We start from the raw sequence: 22,566 nt of genomic DNA, 5'->3' as shown, positions 1-22,566 counted from the left end.
AAGCCCCCAGCCCCCCCCCCCACCAGATCTGCATGCCCCCAGCCCCCCCCCCAGATCTGTATGCCCCCAGCCCCCCCCCCCCACCAGATCTGCATGCCCCCAGCCCCCCCCCCACCAGATCTGCATGCCCCCAGCCCCCCCCCCCACCAGATCTGCATGCCCCCAGCCCACTAGATCTGCATGCCCCCAGCCCCCCCCCCACCAGATCTGTATGCCCCCAGCCCACCACCACCGGATCTGTATGCCCATCCCACCAGATTTGTATGCCCCCAGCCCCCTCCCCACCAGATCTGCATGCCCCCAGCCCCCCCCACCAGATCTGCATGCCCCCAGCCCCCCCCCCACCAGATCTGTATGCCCCCAGCCCACCACCACCGGATCTGTATGCCCATCCCACCAGATTTGTATGCCCCCAGCCCCCCCCCCCCACCAGATCTGCAGAGAGGTAAGTAAAGACACGTGTTTTCTCGGAGGTGAAGAGCCACAGCGAGAATACACACACACATATAGACGCCACCTACACACAGCGTACAGCCATATACACGCACATTAAAAACTGACCTTGATAGTACAATATTATAAAACGATCTGGAAAAGAGGTCAGAATGGGCAGATACTTGGCAAATAAATTTAATGTTGATAAATGTAAAGCAATGCACCTAGGACGGAGTAAACCTATTGCTGCGTATACATTAAATGGAAGTAAACTAGGGACAACAGAACAGGAGAAGGACTTGGGTATTCTCATTACAAATAAGCTGACCAGCAGCACTCAATGCCAGACAGCAGCTGCTAAAGCAGGGGTCAGGAACCTTTTTGGCTAAGAGAGTCGTAAACGCCACATAGTTTGAAATATAATTCCGCGAGAGCCGTACAATATGTTTAAAGGGCCATTGACAGATCAATCGCTCCAATGTTCACTTAGTACAGCAAGGAATGCTCCTCCCTGCTGTATAAAGCCACAACTGGACTGAAACAATGGTACTACACTCTGCTACAAACAGACACACATAACTCTGCTACAAACAGACAAACACACACAACTCTGCTACAAACAGACAAACACACACAACTCTGCTACAAACAGACAAACACACACAACTCTGCTACAAACAGACAAACACACACAACTCTGCTACATACAGACAAACACACACAACTCTGCTACATACAGACAAACACACACAACTCTGCTACATACAGACAAACACACACAACTCTGCTACAAACAGACACACAACTCTGCTACAATCAGACAAACACACACAACTCTGCTACAAACAGACACACACAACTCTGCTACATACAAACACACACAACTCTGCAACATACAGACAAACACACACAACTCTGCTACATACAGACAAACACACACAACTCTGCTACATACAGACAAACACATACAACTCTGCTACATACAGACAAATACACACAACTCTGCTGCTCTGTGGGGCCTGCACCCGCAGCATCGGCGGGGCCTGCACCCGCGGCATCGGCGGGGCCAGCACCCGCGGCATCGGCGGGGCCAGCACCCGCGGCATCGGCGGGGCCAGCACCCGAGGCATTGGTGGGGGGGGGATTGGCAGGGCATACATCTGGGGGGTTAGAAGCAGCTCACCGGGGCCCATAATGGGGAGGCGGGGAGGGCATTTACCCGATTAGGTCACGGTGGAGAGGGGGCCCACACAGCGCCGGACAGAAGCTCGCCTCCTTCATCTGTGGGACTGAGAAGGCGGTAGCTCCGCCCACAGATGAAATTCAAAACAGGATGTCTGCGCGCCTTAAAGTGACGGCGCCGCAGATTGCTGCCGAGGACTGCGGTCCCCGGAACTCGGCCGGGGGCAGCAGAACTATAAGAACTATATATGCGCGGTGCATGCATCCTTCCCATAGACAGGTAGGAGCCCTGTCTGCGAGCCAGATACGGCCATCAAAAGAGCCATATCTGCCTCGCGAGCCATAGGTTCCCGACCCCTGTGCTAAAGCAAACAAGATTTTAGAGTGTATAAAAAGAGAGATTAGATCCCGTGATCCCAACGTATTGTTACCCCTCTATAAATCACTTGTAAGGCCACATCTGGAATATGGGATCCAGTTTTGGGCTCCGCATTTTAAGAAGGACTTTCAGAAGTTAGAATCAGTTAGGCGGCTAACTAGACTACTACAAGGAATGGAAGGCCTCAAATACGACGAGAGGTTGAAAAAGTTAGATATGTTTAGCTTAGTAAAAAGACATCTCAGAGGAGATCTCATTTATATGTATAAATACATGTGTGGTTAATATAAAGGACTGGCACATGACTTATTTCTTCCAAAGACAGTACTAAAGGACCAGGAGACATACACTGAGAATGGAAGAAAAGCGATTCCGACAGCTAAATAGGAAAGGGTTATTTACAGTTAGAGCAGTCAGACTGTGGAATGCCCTACCACAAGAAGTAGTAATGGCAGACCCTATAACAGCTTTTAAAAAAGGGGTGGATGATTTCCCCAGTATACACAACATTGTTGGTTATTAGTGACTTAGGGAAAAAATGTAGAATTGGTGGAGGAAGGTTGAACAAGATGGATTTAGGTCTTTTTTCAACCTATGTAACTATATACATAGACGCCACCTACACACAGCGTACAGCCATATACGCACACATACACAGACGCCACCTACACATAGCAAACAGCCATATACACAGACGTCACCTACCTACAGCGTACAGCCATATACACATATACACACGCCACCTACACACAGCATAAAGCCATACACACATACAGACGCCACCTACATACAGCGTACGCCATATACACACACCTACACAGCGTACAGCCATTTATACACATATATACAATCGCCACCTACACACAGCCATATACACACACACACATACAGATGCCACCTACACACAGCATACAGGCATATACACATACACAGATGCCACCTACACAGCGTACAGCCATATATACAGATGTCACCTACCTACAGCCATATACACACATGCCACCTACACACAGCATATAGCCATACACACATGCAGACGCCACTTACATACAGCGTACAGCCATATACACACACGCCACCTACACAGCCATATACACACACAGATGCCATCTACACACAGCATACAGCTATAAACACACACAAATACACAAATGCCACCTACACACAGCCATATATACACAGATACACAGACGCCACCTACACACAGCGCACAGCCATAGACAAGTACACAGCGTACAGCCATACACACATACAGACACGTACACACAGCGTACAGCCATACACAGACGCCACCTACACACAGTGCACAGCAATATACACAGACGCCACCTACACACAGCGTACAGTCATATACAAACAAAGACGCCACCGACACACAGTGCAGCCATATAGACAGACGCCACCTACACACAGCCATATACACACATACACAGATGCCACATACACACAGCGTAAAGCCATATACACACACACACACACACAGACGCCATATACATACAGCGTACAGCCATATACACAGATGCCACCTACACACAGCACACAGCCATATACACACACACATATGCCACCTACACAGCGTACAGCCAAATACATACACACATACAGACGCCACCTACACAGCATACAGCCATATACAAGAAGACTCCACCTACACAGCGCACAGCCATATACACACATACACACACCACCTACAGACAGCGTACAGACACACACACACACACACACACACACACACACACATGCCACCTACGGTACAGACAGCGTATAGCCACACACACACACACACACACACACACACACACACACGACACCTACAGACAGCGTACAGCCACACACACACACACACACACACACATCTACATATTTATTTGCCAGTTGCGGATGTAAACATATCCCACAGTGCACTGCGGCACTGTCAGCTGCACTGCCGAAGTTGACGCCCACATCGTAGCCATGGTAACCAGTGACAACAGTGTAGGCGGAACCCAAATTGTGGGCTAAGCACAATTCTATTCCCAGTATAACATAGTGCTACCCATACCACATCTAGGTATAATGAGGTGTTGGTGTTTTAAATTACATATTTGCAATGTCACGGAGCAGTAAGGAGGCGTTGCCTGACATCGCCATGCCTCGAGCGATGTTGCAGCGAGCGACGAGACATAGCGGCACTGACGAGAAACAGAGAGAAAGAAAAAAAAATACATACACATTTCTATTTACAATAAAAATACACAGCCTTTAACACATTTAATTAGCCTCAAAAGCGCAAACGGTGTGACACATGTCCACTGCTCTTGGTAGTACTACTAAGCATAGACAGATGTTCCTTTCACCGCACTCTCGATGCGATAGCATCAAGCCTATTTATAGTTAATACTTTGGAGACGTGGCCTAAACAATCAGGGAAGAAAACATGAGACCTCCAAATCTTCACTTTTGCTACAAATTGCTCCCAAAAGCTTTTCTTCAACTGTACCCACAGGTGTTTGCTTAGGTTGAGGTCTGGGGACTGTGGGGGCCAAACAAGCCCCTCTACTTCATTGTCATTGAACAAATTTCTTCACCAATCTCGATATATGCTTCAGGTCATTGAACTGCTGGAACACGGTCAGCCTTTTCATACCCATAGAACTCGAGTGAACAAAGTAGGATGCACAGATATAGCTCAGCATTGAGACCACCATTGATCCTGTTCAAGTATCCAATGCCTTTGGCTGTGAAACAACCGCATAATATCAGGCTTCCTCCACTGAACCTGACAGTTCCTGCAATTTCTGAAACTGTTAGCCCCTTTTTCCCTTGTTTCTTCTATACCCATTTGCACCCAGTGCCTAATGTATTCACTATCATCTCATTGCTCCCAATCATGGATTTCCAATCTTCTGCTGTCCCCTTTTCGCACTTCTTTACAAACTCGAGCCAACGCTTCTTACGATGATATTGAAGTCGAGGCTTCTTCATTTTTATTTTCGGGCCACCATTCCAGCCTCGTGTAACGTGTATTGCATGGTGCTTGCATGGGCATCTGTGATCTCACTATAATGAAGCATATGAGCAACTTCCACTGTAGTTTGCGGCTCCAGAACCGATAGACCTTGTGATGGGTCGACTTGTAGTTTCCGATATTTTGCCTGGACGTCCACCTTTTTTCTTTTGAATGGATGGACGGACTTTTCATATTCTTCTAATGGTTATGTCACTCACATGATACAGTTTGTCAATTTTCTTGGCTGAGAGGCCGCTATCGATGAGCTGGATGATGCAGTTTTTCTTTTCTTGGGAAATTTTCTACATGGCTGCTCCTCGATTAGAACCAGTGACCCCTTGCTTGGGAATCAACCTAATAAAACCTGAGCTATTAGAGAATGGGAGAAAAGGTTGTAATTTGTGGTGGTAAATAGGAAGAAAAAAAAAAAACCAAAAAACTAGAAGCAAAATATTAATAATGAAGTGGCATGACAAATCTGCATAGCTAATCATATGCTAAATAGTGATGGGCAAACCCCCCGATGTCCGGTGTTCGGGAGACTCGCCCGAACGTTTTGTAAAGTTCGCGTTCGAATTCTGATATAACGACCTTGCGTCCGAACACCGAACTTGGACTTTACAGTTATGTGATGGGCGGGGAGGGGAGGCTGTAAAATAAAGAATACAGTTAATAATAAACATTGTCATTATACTTAAAAGGTCCCACGACGCGTCCTGCAGACTCAGTCTCCCGCCACTTCTCCTTCCGACTCAGATCATCGCTGTGCCGCCCGGTAACCAAAGGACCTTCGGTGACATGATAGCATGTGACCAGTCACATGTGAATGTTGTATTATCTCATTGGCTACAGACTGGTCACATGGCTATGATGTCATGCTAGGTCCTTTCAGTGCATCTTGCCGGTACGCGGTGCTCGCCCAGCACCTCAGTACTCGGTATACTCGGCGAGCGCCGTGTATCGGCGAGATGCTCGGCTCCCCGTCCCTGCATGTTGGCGCTATTTACAGAGTCATCCCACATGCAGGGATTGGCTGCCACAGACTGTGATGAATAGCGGCCCCAGGAATCAGGTGATTGGAGATCACCGTTGCTATAGTAACCTGCCCGTTATGTTACTATGGCAACGGTGGCAGCGGTGATGTCCCCACTTACCAACTCGCAGCTTCTGCTCACTCATTGACTGATTAGACTGCACGGGGAGGAGCAGGGTTCTTCCTCCCATCCTATGCTGTCTGATATAGCAGAGATGCATGGGTTGAAGGAGAAAGAAGACAGAAGACCAGGATCGTGGAGGGGTGAGAGGGAGTAATAAACATGGAATCTCTAAGTGTGTCTGTGTATTTATTTCTAATAAAGTATTTTTTCTGTGTGATGTCTTTTTTTAACCCTTTATTGGAGATTCCTAATGGCCAGGTCAAACTTGGCCTGACATTAAGAATCTCTGGCTTAATACTAGCTGGTAAAACAAAGCTGATATTAACCCCTTATTACCCAGCGTGCCAGGACCAGGGCCGCTGGAAGAGTTGGGTAGAGCGCCAGAAGATGGCACTTCTATGAAAGTGCCATTTTCTGTGGCGGCTGCGGACTGCAATTCGCAGCGGGGGGTCCAGAAAGCTTGGGCCGACCTGCGCTACGGATTCCAATCCCCAGCTGCCTAGTTGTACCTGGCCGGACACAAAAATTGGGCGAAGCCCATGTCGTTTTTTTTAATTATTTCATAAAATTCATGAAATAATTAAAAAAAGGGCTTCCCTATACTTTTTGGTTTCCAGTTGGGTACAAATAGGCAGCTGGGGGCAGACTGTACCTGCCTGCGGTACCTGGCTAGCATACAAAAATATGGCGAAGCCCATGTCATTTTTTTTTTAGTTTTTGGCAAAAAAAAAAAAAAAGGCTTCCCTGGATTTTCCATTGCCGGTGAAGTTAATACCAAGCAGTGGGGGTTAGCAGCCAGTAGCTGCTTGGATTACACTTAGCTAGCAATAGAAAATGCGTTCTTTAGAGCGGCCTGAGTTCTTATATACAGTATTCTGGATTACTGTATATAAGGCCTCACTGGTGCTGGCTGTAGCTCATAAGGAAAAAACCTTATACACGATCACCTACTGGACTTAATTTTCGATTAAAAAAAAAAAGTTATATAAATTTATGTACTGTTTTAACATACCGGTAATCATCTATATTTGTTTAGTATATAGTTAAATTTTATTAGTTATCAAACAAAATCTGCCTAAGCAGTGGCGTAGCTACTGCTTTTGCCGCCCGGGGCAGTCGTCAAATTTGCCGCCCCCCTCCGTTGGCCGTCGATAATCCAGAAACTTTCAAAAATCCGGAAAGTCATCAAAATATTTATTTTTCATGGAACTACAATCAAAGATCTAATTGTAGACTGCTGCTATTAGTCGTAGACTTTCACCTTTTTACACACATGTAGGCCTATTATACACACACAGCACTGCTGCATACAGACAGACGCAGCTCTGCTGCATACAGACACACACACGCAGCTCTGCTGCATACAGACACACACACGCAGCTCTGCTGCATACAGACACACACACGCAGCTCTGCTGCATACAGACACACGCAGCTCTGCTGCATACAGACACACACAGCTCTGCTGCATACAGACACACACAGCTCTGCTGCATACAGACACACACAGCTCTGCTGCATACAGACACACACAGCTCTGCTGCATACAGACACACACAGCTCTGCTGCATACAGACACACACAGCTCTGCTGCATACAGACACACACAGCTCTGCTGCATACAGACACACACAGCTCTGCTGCATACAGACACACACAGCTCTGCTGCATACAGACACACACAGCTCTGCTGCATACAGACACACACAGCTCTGCTGCATACAGACACACACAGCTCTGCTGCATACAGACACACACAGCTCTGCTGCATACAGACACACACAGCTCTGCTGCATACAGACAGACACACACAACTCTGTAGCTGCTGCATACATGCAGACACACACAACTCTGCTTCACATATACACACACAAGCGGCTCTTGGGGGCCCACACACGCGGCTCTTGGGGGCCCACACACGCGGCTCTTGGGGGCCCACACACGCGGCTCTTGGGGGCCCACACACGTGGCTCTTGGGGGCCCACACACGTGGCTCTTGGGGGCCCACACACGTGGCTCTTGGGGGGGGGTGGAGCCCATGCAGCTCACTGGGGCCCATAAACCGGGTAGCTGGGAGTATACAGGTCAAGGGGGGGAGGGGGGGTAGCACTTACCGCTCGGTCACAGAGGAGAGGGGGCCCAAACAGCGCCGGTGGTCGCTGGCTGGCACTGCGCCTCCTTCATCTGTGGGACTGAGCAGGCCACGCGGTAGCTCCGCCCACAGGAAGGAGAGAGAATACAAAGCATATAGGTCACCTGTATGAAGTATACAAGCGGTGTATAAGGAATGTGCCATGGATAATGATAACATGCACATACTTTATGGATAAATTAATCAATATATTTTAATCATGCACATGTGACATCTGTATATCATTTATATATACACAATAAATTAATATATAGTATAGAATATGCATATACAATACATCTACAGTGGAACCTTGGATTACGAGCATAATTCGTTCCGGGAATGTGCTCTTAAACCAAGTTACTCTTATATCAAAGCAAATTTTCCCATAGGAAATAATTGAAACACAGACAATTTGTTCCACAACCTAAGAATATTAATGTATTTATACAAACTTATCACAGTAATACAAAATAATGTACTGTATTCATATAAAATTTACAGTACACTAATGCAACAAACTGTACAGTAAAAACATAAAATAAATTAAACTGCACTTTAGCTTACCATAGAATTGTTGGTGTGCGGGAGGAACAGTATAAGCAATGTGCTGTACTGGTTAGCAGAAAGAAAGTACAGTACTATATCCACAAATGCAAATTTATAGACAAATTTATAGACATGCTATATAGCATATACTGTACTGTATAATGGTATACTGTATACAGTACATAGGTACAGAAAGTTACCTCCAGAGCGGGTCATAGCGTGGTGAAAGGACAGAACCGGAAGTGTGCGTGGTGAGTATTTGCTCTTCTTGCAAAGCATGGCTCTTAAACCAAGTTACAAATTTGTAAAAATCTTTGCTTGTCTTGCAAAATGCTCTCAAACCAAGTTACTCTTAAACCAAGGTTCCACTGTATATTTAATTCTATAGTATATAGCATCATATCTATATTCAGCATAAACATATTATATATATATTATATATATACACATACACACACATACTGATAGGGACTTTAGATTGTGAGCCCCAATGGGGACAGATGTGGCAATGTATGTAAAGCCCTGCAGAATTAATGGTACTATATATGTGAATAAATATTGTTATTATTATTCACATATATCATTCTTGGATTTTACACCACTCATATATAATGTGCAATCAGTGTATCTTTGTATAATACATGCATGTAATGTGCATTATATATCGTAGTACATGCATATAGAGAGTACAACTGTAGAGTAAACATATTAACTATCACTTTATAGCACACACATACTGTATCTCTAATCAATTATAGTACATGGCAAACATGTATATTCCAGTACAGTATGGAAATGTATAGTGTATTCCAGTGTGTAATACATATATATACACATATATATATATATATATACACACATACATACACACACACACACAGACACACACACACAGTATGTGTGTGTGTCCCTGTCTAGTACAACATGCATATACACTATATTCCTATACAGTGCATATACTATATAGTGTGATCCTGCAGTATAATATATATGTAGTTAAACTTTATAAAGTAAGCGTCTATGTAGTTTAGTCTTGTACAGTTTATAAATATATAGCATATTCTTGTTTAGTGCATTCATATACCTTAAATTATATATTTATATAAATAAGTAAATAAACATACACACATACATACATACATACATACATACATACATATCTCCCCTCACTCTCTGGTCTCCATATATAATGTATGTATATAAGTTTAGTTCACCACCAATACACAGTGCATGTGTGGATATAATAACTGTGACCCCCCTCACCTGCTGTCACCTTTCCAGTGGTTCCATACTAACAGTAATAGTGACTCGTACCTGTGCACAAGGTGGCTGCTCCCAGCAGCAGGAGTAGCACCGTTGCCCGGGGCAGGGGGGAGAGCTCGGAGGTCGGCATGGTGTCCCCACATTTGCAGGTAGTCGCCTTCCCGGCGGGGTCTGTGAAGTGTTCGAGCTGTGGAGCAGGACGCCGGGCAGCAGGTCTACAGCTGCGGCTACTCTCCGCTCCTGCACAGCTCCGCCTCCTGCAGTCAGGGCCAGCACTTGTCACCCGCAGCCCCTGCCTGTCACTCACAGGCTGGAGGTGGACTCGTATACCGTATACCGCTTCAGACCCGCAACACACATCCGTTTTTTTTGTACGTGTGCGGTACGTATTTGCACGTACCGGAGACACGTACACAGGGAGACCCATGTTATACAATGGTAGATGGCACACGCACGTAAAATCACACGGAACGTGTGTCCGTGTCGTAAGTACGTGTGTGCGCTTTTCTACACGGACGACATGTCCGTTTTTGGCCGGCAGCACGCAGGCACAGACCTGCTTTAGTCTATGGGTCCGTGCCTGCACGGACCGCACACGGATTATGTCCGTGTTCAGCACGTATCGTCCGTGTCTGTTTTTCATCACAAAATCTGAAACACTTGTTTCCAATCTATCAGATCAATTAAAAGCAAACAACAACATCAGGATCTCATGATGAATGATTAAAATCGTTAATTGGGTAAGAATGCGGGCCTTTAAAAACGGACAGCACACGTATGTATTTTATGTCAATACGGACATTCCACACGCACACGGTTCGCATACGCCATCACACGGATGCCATATGTACCGGAGAAACGCCCCAAAAAAACGGACCCGAAAAACGGACCGTGTCACACGGACGTTTTTTTTGCGGAAGTGTGTTTTAGGCCTCAGATGAAGCTCAAACCAGGAGGACGCTGTGGTCTGCGCGCCTTAAAGGGACAGCAGCCACAGTTTCCTGCCGAGGACTGCGGTCCCCGGAACTCGGCCCGGGGGCAGCAGAACTGAAGGCGAGTGGCCAAAATGCCGCCCCCCTGACACGTGCCGCCTGGGGCGGACCGCCCCCTCCGCCCCCCCTTTGCTACGCCACTGTGCCTAAGCAATCTATATGTACCACAAATGGTTAATATAACACACTGCAAAACAATACACAGCTATGCTTTTAATTGTTTAAAGGGATTATCCACTACTTAGATAGCCCCTTTTTTGAAATAAGTAGTCCAGCTCTTAACATAAAAATAATACATACTCACCGGGTCTCTTGGGGTTTACATATTGTCATGCAACAATCTCCCTGCACTCAGTGGCCACTGTGTTCCCACCACTTCTACTTGTCAGAGGGAAGCGAGGGCACCATTGCTCTATAGCGGCTGCCAGCCGGGCTCTCATGGCATAACCATATGGTAGAGGAGTGTTTTGGGGGGGGGGTTTCTCCATGTTTTTAATTTTGTTTCGTACCTGTATCTTTGTGAAAAAGCAGACTCTGTAAGAACGGCAGGAACTTCAGAACCACGACTTCCGCCCAACTCCATGAGTAGTCTTCAGTCACGGCCAGTGCAGGGGTCTAAAAGGTGATCAGAGATACAGAACGCTGCGCTGTGAGTGGCCAGATCTCCACCTATTCAGTCATTTTCATTATATTCTATATACGTTCTATAGGATTCCCAAAAATAGGGAATAAGGCTGCTTTCACAAATCCGGTTTTAGCAGTGTGGCTAAATCCGGCTCTAAAACCTATGCAACGGATGCGGCGAAAAAAAACGCATCCTTTGCATAAGTTTTGAACATGCGGCCCGTCTGGTTTTTGCCGGTTGCAGCACGCTACTGAGCATGGGCAATGCAAAAAACCGCAAGCGGCGGCCGGATGCGTTTTTTGCCGCATCCGGCGTCCATAGGCATGCATTGGAAAAAGCGCCGCATCGGCCGGATGCGGCGCAATGCGGTTTTTTTTGCCGGACAAAAAAAAAAAAACGTGCCAGGCAACGTTCCATCCAGCCGCCGCATGGGCTAAATATGCCGTATTGTCAAAAAACGGACTGAACGCAAGGCCCTGCGGCACAATCCGGCACTAATGAAAGTCTATGAGGAAAAAACGCAACCGGCGGCAAAAAAAATAAAACGGTTGCGTTTTTTCTGCAAAGAGCCGGATTGTGCCGCACAGCCAAAAACAGATGTGTGAAAGCAGCCTAAACGGTGTTAGGCTATTTTCACACATCAGGTTTTTTCCATCAGGCACAATCCGGAAAAAAAACGGGTAAAACGGATCCGGTACCGCATCCGTTTTATCCCCATAGATTTGCATTGTTACCGGATTGTGCCTGATGGCTTTGCGTTGCATCAGTTTTTTTCCGGATGCGGCAAAATTAATTAAAGCGGTGGCCGGAGGCAACGTATCTTGTAACTTTTTTGTCCAGCAAAAAAAAAAAAAAAAAAACGCATTGCGCCGGATCCGGCGCGATACGGCGTGTTTTACAATAGAAGCCTATGGACGCCGGTGTAAAGCAGCAAAAAACGGATGCGGCTGCCGGATCCGTTTTTGTAAACTGAGCATGCTCCAATGTTTTGAAAAAACGTATCCAGTAAAAAAAAAAAAAAAAAAAAAAAAGACAAAACAGGTGCAAAAACGGATGCAAAACGGATCCGTTTTTTACGCATCCGGCATAACGGATCCGTTAAAAAATGGATCCGGTGGATGCGGTTTTTACATTTTTTGCCGGATCCGTTGGATCAGGAAAAAAAAAGGATTGTGCCTGAATGCAGAAAACTGATGTGTGAAAGTAGCCTTAGGCTATGTGCGCACGTTGCGTACTAGCCCTGCAGAAATTTCTGCAGCGATCTGAAGAGCACATGTGCGCTTCAAATCGCTGCAGAAAATGTCCGTAGAGAAAAAAAAAAAAGCCGATTCCATGCGCTCTGCATGCAGCTCCTGCCATAGACAGAGCGGGAGCTGCCGGCAAAGCGCACGGAAGAAGTGACATGTCACTTCCTAGAACGCAGCGCTTCGGGCAGCAGCCGAAGCGCTGCGCTCTAAGACGCCACGTGCGCACGGCCCCTGCACAATCTCCATAGACTGTGCAGGGGACGCAGGACGCATGCAGTTACGCTGCGCTACAAAGCGCAGCGTAACTGCATGTATTTACGCAACGTGTGCACATAGCCTTAAGGCTATGTTCACACTAGAAAAATGATTTTTCTTAAGAAATTTCTTGAGAGTGAAGGATTAGCGCACCTGCGTTATAAAACGCACCAATAACGCAGGTGCGTTTTCGGTGCGTTTTTTGTGCGTTTTCTTTCATGTTGGTCCCTGCATTTTTTAATGCCTTTACAGCAATAAGGCTATGTGCGCACGTGTGCGCTCTGCACCGCACCTAAAAGGTGCGCTTCAGAGCGCAGCTGAAAAGCTGCGTTCTGAAGCGCATGGTGCCGGCGAGAACGTGCACTCTGCCTGCAGCTCCTGCCATAGACAGAGCAGGGGCTGCCGGCAAAGCGCACGGAAGAAGTGACATGTCACTTCTTAGAACGCAGCGATTCGGGCAGAAGCCGAAGCGCTGCGTTCTAATATGCCACGTGCGCACGGCCCCTGCACAATCTCCATAGATTGTGCAGGGGACGCAGGACGCATGCAGTTACGCTGCGCTACAAAGCGCAGCGTAACTGCATGAATTACGCACACATGCGCACATAGCCTTAAGCACAATGAAAATAAAAAAAAAAAAAATAGATAATACAGAGATAGATATATGATAGATAGAGGGATAGATAGATATAGATATTTAGGGGAATAGATAGGGGAATAAATAGATAATAGATAGATAATAGATAGATATTTAGGGGTATAGATAGATAGATAAGATAGATAGACAGATAGATAATAGATAGATAATATAGAAGGATAGATAATAGATAGATAATATAGAAGGATAGATAATAGATAGATAATATAGAAAGATAGATAATATAGAAAGATAGATAATATAGAAAGATAGATAATATAGAAAGATAGATAATAGATAGATAATATAGAAAGATAGATAATAGATAGATAATATAGAAAGATAGATAATAGATAGATAATATAGAAAGATAGATAATAGATAGATAATATAGAAAGATAGATAATAGATAGATAATATAGAAAGATAGATAATAGATAGATAATATAGAAAGATAGATAATAGATAGATAATATAGAAAGATAGATAATAGATAGATAATATAGAAAGATAGATAATAGATAGATAATATAGAAAGATAGATAATAGATAGATAATATAGAAAGATAGATAATAGATAGATAATATAGAAAGATAGATAATATAGAAAGATAGATAATATAGAAAGATAGATAATAGATAGATAATATAGAAAGATAGATAATAGATAATATAGAAAGATAGATAATAGATAGATAATATAGAAAGATAGATAATAGATAGATAATATAGAAAGATAATAGATAGATAATATAGAAAGATAGATAATAGATAGATAATATAGAAAGATAGATAATAGATAGATAATATAGAAAGATAGATAATAGATAATATAGAAAGATAGATAATAGATAGATAATATAGAAAGATAGATAATAGATAGATAATATAGAAAGATAATAGATAGATAATATAGAAAGATAGATAATAGATAGATAATATAGAAAGATAGATAATAGATAGATAATATAGAAAGATAGATAATAGATAGATAATATAGAAAGATAGATAATATAGAAAGATAGATAATAGATAGATAATATAGAAAGATAGATAATAGATAGATAATATAGAAAGATAGATAATACCGTATTTTTCGGACCATAAGACGCACTTTTTTCCCCCCAAATGTTGGGAGAAAGTGGGGGGTGCGTCTTATGGTCTGACTATAGGGCTGCGGCCGGGAATGTGGGTGCTGGGGTGGAGCGGGTCATCGGGGGCAAGAGCAGGCTGCAGCAGCGCCTGCCGTGACCACGTGGGCCCGCTCATTACATATGCACGCCCATCCTCCCGCCCATCATCTCTCAGCGAACACGGCGCTGACAGGTGGGCGGGGTGATGGGCGGGGGGGTGCGCGCATAATTAACAGCCGGCCATGATCACCCCTGGCAACTACAGCCTGGAGTGATCATGTGCGGCTGTATTCACTGCCCCCCGTGCATCATTATCAGCGCGGGGAGCAGTGAATCAGTACACTCACCCGTCACCGCGTGTGGAGCCGCCCCCCTGCAGCATCGCGCGATGTCTTCCTGTCTGTGCCGGTCAGCTGATCTGGTCACTAGCGGCGCGCACAGCGATGACGTCATCGCTGTGCGCGCCGCTAGTGTCCACCAGCTCAGCTGACCGGCACAGACAGGAAGACATCGATTCGCGATGCTGCAGACGGTGACGGCTCCACACGCGGTGACGGCTCCACACGCGGTGACGGCTCCACACGCGGTGACGGCTCCACACGCGGTGACGGCTCCACACGCGGTGACGGCTCCACACGCGGTGACGGCTCCACACAGCGGTGACGGCTCCACACAGCGGTGACGGCTCCACACAGCGGCGCTGCAGCTGAGACAGAGATCGGTGCTTCAGGGAGTGAGGAAAGGTGAGTATAAACGTTTATTTTTTTTTTCTGTGCCACAGGCCATATACCAGGATGGGGGAATAACATGAGCAGGATGGATGGGGGCATAACATGAGCAGGATGGATGGGGGAATAACATGAGCAGGATGGAAGGGGGCATATCCTGAGCAGGATGGATGGGGGCATATCCTGAGCAGGATGGATGGGGGCATATCCTGAGCAGGATGGATGGGGGCATATCCTGAGCAGGATGGATGGGGGCATATCCTGAGCAGGATGGATGGGGGCATATCCTGAGCAGGATGGATGGGGGCATATCCTGAGCAGGATGGATGGGGGCATATCCTGAGCAGGATGGATGGGGGCATATCCTGAGCAGGATGGATGGGGGCATATCCTGAGCAGGATGGATGGGGGCATTTCCTGAGCAGGATGGATGGGGGCATATCCTGAGCAGGATGGATGGGGGCATATCCTGAGCAGGATGGATGGGGGCATATCCTGAGCAGGATGGATGGGGGCATTTCATGAGCAGGATGGATGGGGGCATTTCATGAGCAGGATGGATGGGGGCATTTCATGAGCAGGATGGATGGGGGCATTTCATGAGCAGGATGGATGGGGGCATTTCATGAGCAGGATGGATGGGGGCATTTCATGAGCAGGATGGATGGGGGCATTTCATGAGCAGGATGGATGGGGGCATTTCATGAGCAGGATGGATGGGGGCATATCATGAGCAGGATGGATGGGGGCATATCATGAGCAGGATGGATGGGGGAATAACATGAGCAGGATGGATGGGGGCATTTCATGAGCAGGATGGATGGGGGCATTTCATGAGCAGGATGGATGGGGGCATTTCATGAGCAGGATGGATGGGGGCATATCTTGAGCAGGATGGATGGGGGCATATCTTGAGCAGGATGGATGGGGGGCATATCTTGAGCAGGATGGATGGGGGGCATATCATGAGCAGGATGGATGGGGGCATTTCATGAGCAGGATGGATGGGGGCATTTCATGAGCAGGATGGATGGGGGCATTTCATGAGCAGGATGGATGGGGGCATTTCATGAGCAGGATGGATGGGGGCATATCATGAGCAGGATGGATGGGGGGTATATTATGAGCAGGATGGGGGTATATGAGCAGGATCATATACAAGGCAGGAGGATCCTTACCAGAATGGGGTACCTTAGTAGAGAATTTGGGGACATTACCCCATAAGTGTCAGCAGCAGATCCTCGCCCCATAACAGTGTGTCATGACCATATTTTTTGGTTAAAATTTTATTTTCCTATTTTCCTCCTCTAAAACCAGGGTGCGTCTTATGGTCAGGTGCGTCTTAGAGTCCGAAAAATACGGTAGATAGATAATATAGAAAGATAGATAATAGATAGATAGTATAGAAAGATAGATAATAGATAGATAGTATAGAAAGATAGATAATAGATAGATAATATAGAAAGATAGATAATATAGAAAGATAGATAATAGATAGATAGTATAGAAAGATAGATAATAGATAGATAATATAGAAAGATAGATAATAGATAGATATTTAGGGGTATAGATAGATAGGATAATAGAGGGATAGAGGGATCGATCGATAGAGGGATCGATCGATAGAGGGATCGATCGATAGAGGGATCGATCGATAGAGGGATCGATCGATAGAGGGATCGATCGATAGAGGGATCGATCGATAGAGGGATCGATCGATAGAGGGATCGATCACACACAGCTCTCCCAAACCCAACTGGACAAAATAACCAATCACAGCAGCCTGACAAGAACCAGAATCAGGAAGATGGTAGATGAGGGCCAGGAGAGGTATGTCAATGACTGGAGGAGCGACATCAACACCTCACAGAAACTGACCACGTACCAGAGACTACAGAGAGACTACAGACTGGCCCCATATCTGGAAAAACTCCCGGACCCCAGGGACCGCAGAACCCTGAGCCGATATAGACTCAGTGCCCACAGTCTAGCCATCGAATCCGGCCGTCACAAGCAGAGCTACAAGCCCAGGGAGGACAGACTGTGCCAACACTGTGACCTGGAGGCCCTGGAGGATGAAACCCACTTCCTGCTACACTGCACCAAGTACTCAGCAGTGAGGGACACTCACTTCAGGAGACTCTCCCATCTCTTCCCGGATTTCAGCTGCATGACGGAGGAAGAGAAAATATATATCCTGCTGGGGGAAGAAGAGAGCGCAGTGGAGATAGCAGCGCAGTATGTGAGCGAATGTCATAGACCGAGAAAGAGAACCATGATAAGCCATGGACTTCCATAGCCCCCCATCCCAGATGTGGCCCCCCAATCCCCACCCTGGATATGCCCCATCCACTGTTACTACAGTCCCCACCCTGGATATGCCCCATCATAAGCCATGGACTTCCATACCCCCCCCACCCTAGAAGTGCCCCCACAGTCCCCACCCTGGATGTGCCCCCATCCATCCTTCCTACAATCCCCACCCACCATCCCCACAGCCCCAGTCCCTAATGTACACTTGCTTTGGCAAAACTAATTTGTATTTGGTCCTGCCAATAAAGCTGATTTGATTTGATAGAGGGATCGATAGAGGGATCGATAGAGGGATCGATAGAGGGATCGATAGAGGGATCGATAGAGGGATCGATAGAGGGATCGATAGAGGGATCGATAATATAGATAGATGGAGGGAGAGATAGATAAATAAGATAGATAATAGAGGGATGGATAGATAGATACATAGATAGATAATAGAGGGATAGATATTCCAGCTTTATTTATCATGTTTCCCCCCACACACTGCACTTCTCGCGGCCGGTAATGTGTTCACATCAGCGGCCGTGAGAAATGTCCTGTAGTTACCCGCAGCCTCGCTCAGGAGCTGCATTCAGCACTCGCTCCCTGACCCGTGGAGAACTGTCACACGCGGCTGGAGCAGGGCTGGAAGCGCCGGGGGACATCGCTGTGGATTACGTCGGAGCTGTGTCTGGGAGGGGTTAATACACTGGAGAAAGAGGGGGCTTTTTGTCTTTTATTCAAAATAAAGGATTTTTCAGTGTGTGAGTGTTTCTTTACTTTTACTTTCAGATTAGTGACCTCGTGTCAGACGCTGCCATCACTAATCTTTAGCAGCAGCTATTAGTTGCCGTTAACTCCATATTACCTGGATTGCCCCAGCATCACGGCATCTGGAAGAGCCGGTAACACGCCGGGACTGCCGCATAATGGATGCGACAGTCCCGGGACAGCTGCGGCTGATATTCTCGGCTGCGGGAGGGGGAGGGGGCATTAACCCTATCCCTCGCTCTCCCCAGCCTGAGAATAGAATACCGGGCCGCCGCTGTGTGTTTACCCGGCTGGAAGGTAAAAACACAGCGGAGCACACGCTTTTATTTTTCTCTTCTCCTTCCTCTTCCTGTCCTAGTGACATCACTTCCCTGCAAAACGCAGTGCAGGGAAGTACACTATGTCCCGAAAACGCGAAATAACGCAGGAATAACGCAGGAATAACGCAGGAATAACGCAGGAATAACGCAGGAATAACGCAGGAATAACGCAGGAATAACGCACATCACTTGCTACCTGCATTATACCTGCGCTATTTCATGATTACATTACAGTCAATGGAGTGAAATAACGCAGTTAGCTGCAGAAAAGTAGTGACATGCTCATTCTTTTTCTTAAGAAAATCTACTGAAAGAATTTTCTTAAGAAAAAAACGAAGTGTGCGCACAGCTAATTTTTTTCCCCATAGGTTTTGCTGGGGAATGTCTGCAGAAAGGTTACAAGAATTTCTCAAGAAATTTCTGCAGCAAAAACGGACCAAAAACGCAGGTAAAAAACGCAGTGTGTGAACATAGCCTAAGGCTACTTTCACACATCCGGTTTGAGCAGTGCGGCTCAATCCGGCTGTGAAACCTATGCAACGGATGCGGAGAAAACACCGCATCCTTTGCATAAGTTTTTACATGCAGCCCGTCCGTTTTTTTCTGGTTGCGGCACGCTACTGAGCATGCGCAGTGGAAGAAACCGCATGCGGCGGCTGGATGCTTTTTTTCCGCATCGCACCGCATCCGGCGTCCATAGGCATGCATTGAAAAATGCGCCGCAGCGGCCGGATGCGGCGAGATGCGATTTTTTTTGCCGCAGCAAAAAACGTGCCAGGGAACGTTCTATCCGGCCGCGGCATCGGCTAAATCTGTGCCCCAGAGCAAAAACCGGATGTGTGAAAGTAGCCTTATGCAAAGGATGCGGTGTTTTCGCCACATCGGTTGCATAGGTTTCACAGCCGGATTGAGCCGCACTGCTCAAACCGGATGTGTGAAAGTAGCGTGCGGCTCAATCCGGCTGTGCAAGCTATGTAACGGATGCGGTGAAAACACCGCATCCTTTGCATAAGTTTTTCCCATGCGGCCCGTCCGGTTTTTGCCGCTTGCGGCATGCTACTGAGCATGCGCAGTGGCAAAAACCGAATGCGGCGGCCGGATGCGGGTTTTGCCGCATCGCGCCGCATCCGGCCGCCATAGGCATGCATTGAAAAATGCGCCGCATCGGCCGAATGCGGCGTGATGCGTTTTTTTTTTTGCCACATGAAAAAACGTGCCAGGCAACGTTCCATCCGGCCGCCGCATCGGCTAAATCTGCCGCATGCGGCAAAAAACGGCTGGAACGCAAGGCCATGCGGCACAATGCGGCACAAATTAAAGTCTATGTAGAAAAAACGCAACCGGCAGCAAAAAAAAAAAAAAACGGTTGCGATTTTCCTGCAAAGTGCCGGATTGTGCCGCATTGCAGAAACCGGAGGTGTGAAAGCAGCCTTGCCCCACAGCACTATTTCTCAGAGGGAAAACCCATTAGGCTACTTTCACACATCCGTTTTTTGCTCTGCGGCACAATACGGCGCTCTGCAGAAAAACCGCAACCGTTTTTTTTTGCCGCCGGTTGCGGGTTTTTTTGCATAGACTTACATTAGTGCCGTATTGTGCCGCATGGGCCTGCGTTCGGTCCGGTTTTTGCCGCATGCGGCAGATTTAGCCGATGCCGCAGCCGGATGGAACGTTGCCTGCAACGTTTTTTGCTCCGGCAAAAAAACCACATTGCGCCGTATCCGGCCGCTGCAGCACATTTTTCAATGCATGCCTATGGACGCCAGATGCAGCGTGATGCGGCAAAAAAACGCATCCGGCCGCCGCATGCGGTTTCTTCCACTGCGCATGCTCAGTAGCGTGCCGCAACCGGAAAAAAACGGACCGGCCGCATGTAAAAACTTATGCAAAGGATGCGGTGTTTTCACCTATCCGTTGCATAGGTTTCACAGCCGGATTGAGGCTACTTTCACACATCCGGTTTGAGCCGTGCGGCTCAATCCGGCTGTGAAACCTATGCAACGGATGCGGTGAAAACACCGCATCCTTTGCATACGTTTTTACATGCGGCCTGTCCGTTTTTTTCCGGTTGCGGCACGCTACTGAGCATGCGCAGTGGAAGAAACCGCATGCGGCGGCCGGATGCTTTTTTTTCCGCATCACGCCGCATCCGTCGTCCATAGGCATGCATTGAAAAATGCGCCGCAGCGGCCGGATGCAGCGCAATGCGTTTTTTTTCCGGAGCAAAAAACGTTGCAGGCAACGTTCCATCCGGACGCGGCATCGGCTAAATCTGCCGCATGCGGCAAAAACCGGACCGAACGCAGGCCCATGCGGCACAATACGGCACTAATGTAAGTCTATGCAAAAAAAATGCAACCAGCGGCAAAACAAAAAACGGTTGCAGTTTTTCTGCAGAACGCTGTATTGTGCCGCAGAGCAAAAACCGGATGTGTGAAAGTAGCCTGAGCCGCACAGCTCAAACCGGATGTGTGAAAGTAGCACCTCCGCAGACAGCGGTGCACTCCAGACAGCGGACGCAGTAGCAGCGCAGCACACACAGCACAGCACAGCACAGCACAGCACAGCACAGCACAGCACAGCAGCGGTGCACCCAGACAGCGGACCGCAGTAGCAGCACAGCAGACAGCGGTGCAGTACAAAGTAACAGCAGAGCACTACAAACAGTGGTGCACTACAGACTGCGCAGCCCAGCCCCACGAACGCGACCAACGCCGCACAGCAGTCAATCAGACATACCTGAAGCGCGGTGTGCTGAATGAACGAGTCCTGCGAGGACAGCCCGTCCTGTCTACAGTGGAGTAATTACTGTGAGGGATTAGGTCACCGGAAAAGGCGCGGCCTGCTCAGTTCAGTGCTAGACTGATCACTGTGAGCGGCGTTGTGCTGGGGGTTGCCGGAGTTGCACAAGGCTCTCCGTAGCTGTGATTACAGTCATCGTGTCGGTTTTTCTTTTTACATAGTATGGGTGATCTGAGTCATAGTGTGTTTGGTGTTTTGGGGGAGAAGATAGTATTCCAATATGGGGGTTTGCACAGGGAAGGAACTGCTACTACTATGGGCTGCATTTAGGAGGTCCTGTAAGGGGTAGGCTGATATTACGGTTGAGCCTAAAGAATACAGGCTCTTGCAGGTTCTGACTGCAGCCTATACACATACCTCCCAACTGTTAAAGGGAACCTGTCAGCAGAAATGTCCCCTAAAACCTAACAGATTCCCCCTCTGCAGCTCCTGGGCTGCATTCTATAAAGGTCCCTGTTATGATTGTGCCCACTTTCTGACCGAAAAAAAGTGTTTATAAAGTTGTACCTTTTTGGCTTCTGATTCTGTAAATCTGTCACGGGGGCGGGCAGCCTGATGGCCGTTATTCTGCCCCCTGGTCCTGTATGCCGCCCCCATCGCTGATTTCAATACTTCTGGACGCCGCCCACTGCTCCAGCCATCCCCGCGCATGCCCAATGCCCATCTCTCGGGGATG

General features: G+C 47.2%; 1 long non-coding RNA gene across 1 annotated transcript in view; it reads right to left on the bottom strand.

Annotated features, from left to right (window-relative positions):
• The window catches only part of LOC142250587 (uncharacterized), a 45,837-nt gene extending 23,926 nt beyond the window's left edge, over positions 1–21,911 (bottom strand). The window contains exons 1-2 of the long non-coding RNA XR_012725229.1: positions 21,828–21,911; positions 11,587–11,692 (exon numbers count right to left, since the gene is read on the bottom strand). This is a non-coding gene — a long non-coding RNA (uncharacterized LOC142250587). The remainder of the gene's footprint in view (positions 1–11,586; positions 11,693–21,827) is intronic.
• Positions 21,912–22,566: the final 655 nt, after the last annotated feature.

This window comes from Anomaloglossus baeobatrachus, chromosome 9, assembly GCF_048569485.1.
Source record: "Anomaloglossus baeobatrachus isolate aAnoBae1 chromosome 9, aAnoBae1.hap1, whole genome shotgun sequence".
Taxonomy (NCBI): Eukaryota; Metazoa; Chordata; class Amphibia; order Anura; family Aromobatidae; genus Anomaloglossus; species Anomaloglossus baeobatrachus.
Note: the sequence above shows the minus strand (reverse complement) of the source record. Positions and strands in the feature narration are given on the sequence as shown.